Here is a 6629-nt window from a genome sequence, read left to right as displayed (position 1 = left end):
CTTGGACTATTTAAAATTGCACACATACACACACAAAATGTTAAATGTGTAAAGTGCTTTCTGCTACATAATATAAATTTTAAATGTAAAAAACAATTATTTAAAATTATTTATAATTACAAGAATATTAATCATGACAGTGTTTAGGAGAACAAACGTATGTTTGATCAAATAAGTATGCTAAATATATTTTCATTAATTACGTAAAACTGTCACCGTAAAAAAGCTTGTTTGCAGATGATTATTTTGGGAATTATGTGCTTGACCGGACCTTTTATGCACATCCCGGGTGCAGAATTGATGCACCTAAATCATCCTGCAGGCAATGTTTATGGTGCTTTTATAATACTTTGTCCTTTTAATAGCTTGTCAGTAACAACCATGGCTAACGCACAGTATCGGAATTGGATCGGTCCTGTTATCGGTCCTGGATCCGATATCCGACCCAGCCAAAAAGCCTGTATCCAGGGACGGATTATGGCGATGATGTGCCCTGGGCACAGATGTCTCAAAGGCCCCCTTTACCAAGTTTTTTGGGCAACAGCGTTGCACTTGTATGCACAGGGCTCAAGTGTTGGTTCGCCTCTGCCTGTATGCCCCATCATACAGGATTAACAATGGCACTAATCAAGGGGAGAGAATGCACACAATATTCTGTACTTTCACACCACAAATTGGTTTATTTATATCTCACCAGTATCTGTCAACATACTGTACAACATACTCCAAAAAGACGAGCGGAGCTTTTCACTCAAAGTTGAATATTTTTGAACTCTTGACGCTCAGCACTGAGTGTGAATAAAACCTCGAGCGCCGGTTTTCAGTGCGGAAAAAAACCCGCTAGCTGCTTGCTTATTTGAAAAACGCAGAGTTTCCATTGGAATCAACTGAAAACATGCGCCGGCCGCGGGCGTAAAAGCTTTGGTGTGTCCAGCCCCTAGCTTAGAACAAAAAAGTTGGTTTAAAAAAAAAGCTGGTTTAAATTTACCTTAGCTGAGGGGTATCTTTCTCGATTTCCTCAGAGAAAACGCTTTCACCACATCATCAAAATCCAGTTCCATCACAAGATCGCATTCAATGGCCATTAAAGACGTCCTTGACACATTTTGCTTCTTAGTTCATTTTTTACTCTTGCCATTAGAAAAAATGAACATTTTCCTTCACAATTGCTGACTGGCGTGGTGAGGAAAAGCTGTCCTTTTGTGCTTTCTTTTCATTGATCCACTTGGTTGTGGTTTTAAACTTATTTTTGTTTTGTTTTTTGAGTAACCGTCTTCTACACGTGACTTATATATTACGCAATGCTTTTCACTCGCCTCTAGATGTCCCTTTCAACAGCGCAGCAATACATTAAAATTATTTCTTTGATTCATTTACTAGTTAATACTTTGCAACTGCAAAAAAATTCACATTATTCCTCAATATTTAACAAAATTTTACTGAAAATAAAATTAAAATATTTACTTGAAAAGAATAGACACAGTAAATTTGACAGGGCCCCCTGCTGGCCCAGTGCCCTGGGCAAGTGCCCAGTAGGCCCGTGCGTTAATCCATGCCTGCCCGTATCGGCCCCAATACCGATCCAGAATATCGGATCGGGACATCCCTAATATTTAGCTTTTTCTTTCAATTTTCAAGTTTAATAAAACAGGGCCATGCAAATCATTTCAACATATATGAGATCTTTAATTTATAAAATAATTAATTTAATTAATTAATTAATGTTGTATTAATAATTCATAATTAATTAATGTTGTGTTTTGTGTTTTTTCCTAAAAATTAAAATTATGAGCTTGATTTGTGTGATTGTCATATAACATTGATGTTGATTTTTTTTTTTAAGGTAAAAAGTATATTTATATACTCTATAAGGTAAGTATATTGTATTTGGTGGGTGCTATAAATGATCACCAATTTTTCTGTTTACTATCAGCATTTTGCTTTTTATATTCAATTTAACTCTGTAGCTTTCAAAGTATAAATATTTCAACATAAGGTTTATGTTAATATAATGGCAGTAAAACTATATAATAATGGATTTGGGAAAAGCTGTTACTCTATATCACGCCGCAGGACACTGTTTATAGTGTTTGAAATGTATCAACTATCCATTTGGGTACCGAATACAAAAGACTATAATATAGCAGTGTGTCTCGGCTCTCAAAGTTCACATACGTAATTTGAGGATTGAAAAACACCAGCGGAAAGACAAGTGGTTGTCATACACGTAGCCTCTGCTTATAACCGAGCCGTGGCCAGGAAAGCAGCGCCCATGAACAGGTGGGCATAGCGCCTGTCAAACGGACAGAGATTGATGCGCTGGGTGACGGGGCTGCTGGGTATTCTCTTTCCGCCCAGACAGCTGTGCTGTACTGAACAGAGATGTGTTATCTCTTACAAGGGTGGGACACGCTGGAGCCCTCCAAATTCTCTGGTGAATTTGGGGTCATTGTCTGGTCCTGGATTTAAACACGAGTAGATAAGTATTTATTAATAATCACAGTGGGATTATTTGTGACCCAGTCTGTGAAATCTCATAATCTAACTATGAAGAAAGTTTGATTTCACATTGATTTCGTTCTTTGTCATAACCTTGGTAAGTCAATATTAAATCAACCTATTGGCTGAAATGAAAGTTGAAAGAAGAATGCACCCAAGTGCTTCAGCGGTAACCAAACATAACCTTTAGCTTTACCTTAACAATCTCCTGTTACAGTGGATGATAAAGCAATATTTCGAACATATAGATCTGGCATACCAGTATTTCCAAAAATCTGTACAAAATAAAGAGGCGACAAATATCTTTAAAAAGAAAAAAAGACATCTGGTATTTCGGACCCCAGTTTCATGACCTTGAAAGTAACAAACTTGTGTCTCTTTACATTTGAATCTTTGTACCTCAGACACAGATGCATTCACAAGAACACGTCTTGCTTGGCCGCGTTCCTGTTTTTCAAAGAAGTTTAATGATTCATTCAAACACATTGAGCGTCATTTAAACCGAACTGCTGTAAAGGTGAAACAAGCGCTTTCTCAATCCTTCGAGACAAAAGGAGCAAAAGTACATTTGAAAATCTCTAATACAAAAAACTTGACCGTGACGTGAATCTTTCTGTCTGAAACATTTTCTTCGTTTAAAAATGGTACCTAACGATTCATTAAAACAGTTTTGGGATATAAAAAGATGTCAGGGCTTTGGAAACAGAAGTGTAGCACATATTAAAGGGTCTCATCCTTGGACCGCATGTTACACTTTTAGTTTAGTGTTGAAATAAGTGTCTAATATTGTCGACCTAAAGCGGTATTGGCTCAGACACGATGTATATATACAGCCCTATTGTTCGCCCAGAATAGCTATTATCTGTCAGGAACCTTGAACCAGATGACAGTATAGTGATTTTTACAAAGCTTCACAGCATGTGCTTGGTTTCACAAAATAGAGTCTCAAAAGAGTAAAAAGCAAGTTTCTTCACTTTACTTGCCTTCAATAGTGTGTCTGATGTTTTAAAGCCTCATCTAAAGTCCATTATGAAACAACAAAGTACACTGTCAGGAAAAAATGGTCCCAAGCTGTCACTGGGGCAGTACATTTCAAAAAGGTCTTATTATGTATCATTTAAGTACAGATATATATATAGGTTTGGTACCAATATGTACATTTGAAGTACTAATATGTCATCTTTGGTACCAATGTACACCTCTGAGGTACTAATATGTCCTCTTTGGTACCAATGTGCACCCCTCAGGTACTAATATGTCCTCTTTGGTACCAATATTTACCTCTGAGGTACTAATATGTCCTCTTGGTACCAATGTGCACCCCTATACTAGTACGTCCTCTTTGGTACCAATATTTAACTCTGAGGTACTAATATGTCCCTTTGGTACGAATGTGTAGCTCTAAAGTACTAATATGTCCTCTTTGGTACGAATTTGTACCTCTAAGGTACTAGTACGTCCTCTTTGCTACCAATGTGCACCTCTGAGGTACTAATACATCCTTTTTTGGTACGAATGTGTACCTCTGAGGTACTAATACGTCCTCTTGGTACCAATGTGACCTCTAAGGTACTAGTACGTCCTCTTTGGTACTAATGTGCACCTCTGAGGTACTAATATGTCCTCTTTGGTACCAATGTGCACCCCTGAGGTACTAATACATCCTTTTTTTGGTACGAATGTGTACCTCTGAGGTACTAATACGTCCTCTTTGGTACCAATGTGTACCTCTGAAGTACTAATATGTCCCTTTGGTACAAATGTGACCTCTGAGGTACTAGTACGTCCTCTTTGGTACCAATGTACACCTCTGAGGTACTAATATGTCCTCTTTGGTACCAATGTGCACCCCTGAGGTACTAATACATCCTTTTTTGGTACGAATGTGTACCTCTGAGGTACTAATACGTCCTCTTTGGTACCAATGTGTACCTCTGAAGTGCGAATATGTCCCTTTGGTACAAATGTGTACCTCTAAAGTACTAATAGGTCCTCTTTGGTACCTCTAAAGGTACTAATACGTCCTCTTGGTACCAATGTGTACCTCTGAGATATTAATATGTCCTCTTTGGTACCAATGTGTACCTCTGAAGTACTAATATGTCCCTTTGGTACGAATGTGTAGCTCTAAAGTACTAATATGTCCTCTTTGGTAAGAATTTGTACCTCTAAGGTACTAGTACGTCCTCTTTGGTACCAATGTACACCTCTGAGGTACTAGTACATCGTCTTTGGTACCAATATTTAACTCTGAGGTACTAATATGTCCCTTTGGTATGAATGTGTAGCTCTAAAGTACTAATATGTCCTCTTTGGTAAGAATTTGTGTACCTCTAAGGTACTAGTACGTCCTCTTTGGTACCAATGTACACCTCTGAGGTACTAATACATCCTTTTTTGTACAAATGTGTACCTCTAAAGTACTAATAGGTTCTCTTTGGTACCTCTAAATGTACTAATACGTCCTCTTGGTAGCAATGTGACCTCTGAGGTACTAATACGTCCTCTTTGGTACCAATTTGCACCTATGAGGTACTAATACGTCCTCTTTGGTACCAATGTGCACCCCTGAGGTACTAATACGTCCTTTTTGGTACCAATGTGTACCTCTGAAGTACTAATATGTCCCTTTGGTACGAATGTGTACCTCTAAACTACTAAAAGGTCCTCTTTGGTACCAATATGTACCTCTGAGGTACTAATATGTCCTCTTTGGTACCAATATTTAATTCTGAGGTACTAATATGTCCTCTTTGGTACCAATGTCCACCTCTGAGGTACTAATGCATCCTCTCTGGTACCAATGTGCACCAATGTAAATCCTTTTTGGTAACAGTGTGTACCTCTGAAGTACTAATATGTCCCTTTGGTACGAATATGTACCTCTAAAGTACTAATATGTCCTCTTTGGTACAAATATTTACCTCTGAGGTACTAATGTGAACTCTTTGGTACGAATGTGTACCTATGAAGTACTTATATGTCCCTTTGGTACGAATATGCACCTCTGAAGTACCTATATGTCCGTTTGGTACCAATATTTACCTCTGAGGTACTAATATGTCCTCTTTGGTACGAATGTGTACCTCTGAGGTACTAATATGTCCTCTTTGGTACCAATATTTACCTCTGAGGTACTAATATGTCTCTTTGTTACGAATGTGTACCTCTGAGGTACTAATATGTCTCTTTGGTACCAATATTTACCTCTGAGGTACTAATATGTCTCTTTGTTATGAATGTGTACCTCTGAGGTACTAATATGTCCTCTTTGGTACAAATTTGCACCTCTGAGGTACTAATATGTTCTCTTTGGTACCAATATTTACCTCTGAGGTACTAATATGTCTCTTTGTTACGAATGTGTACCTCTGAGGTACTAATATGTCTCTTTGGTACCAATATTTACCTCTGAGGTACTAATATGTCCTCTTTGGTATGAATGTGTACCTCTGAGGTACTAATATGAACTCTTTAGGTACAAAGGTGTTTTTAAAACGGCACTGCCACAGTAACAGTTTTTTTGACATTGTATAAAGACAATTAATACAGAAAGTAAAAGTTGTACAATGCTAATAAAGTCTATACAAGAACACAATACAATCCTATCTGATGAATGTTAGCTGTGATTAAGTTTTCCACAGCAAAAGTCCTTGCTAAAAAACTTTATATGCAATACTGAAATACAAAAACTCACCAAAATGTTACATAAAGTCGATTCACATTAGAGAAAGCAAAGCATAACCCAGATATGTTAAAAATAGTCTTAAAAATTGAGTGTTTGTGAAGGTCTAACAATTTGGCATGCTTAAATAACTGCAGTCAACTCTACAAATGACTTGATCGACACTTGATAAAAAAACGTATGCATTGAAAAACGGTTTTAATGAATAAGAAAATGTAACCTTGCCTTTCTTTAATAAAATCTGCCTCATTCTTTTAAATTGCTCTTTTAAAAATGGAGGAGTGTTTTTTGGCCCATCGTCAAGCACTTAACATCACTCCACGCTATAAACCGAATCGCAATACAGTGATCAAAAGCAGAAAAGTCAGACATTAGTTTTAAAGTAGTCAATAGCCTATCCTTCATATACAAAAGGGTTACCAAGGTCTTACACCATTCATTCATT

The sequence above is a fragment of the Paramisgurnus dabryanus genome, chromosome 12 (assembly GCF_030506205.2).
Source record: "Paramisgurnus dabryanus chromosome 12, PD_genome_1.1, whole genome shotgun sequence".
Taxonomy (NCBI): Eukaryota; Metazoa; Chordata; class Actinopteri; order Cypriniformes; family Cobitidae; genus Paramisgurnus; species Paramisgurnus dabryanus.
Note: the sequence above shows the minus strand (reverse complement) of the source record.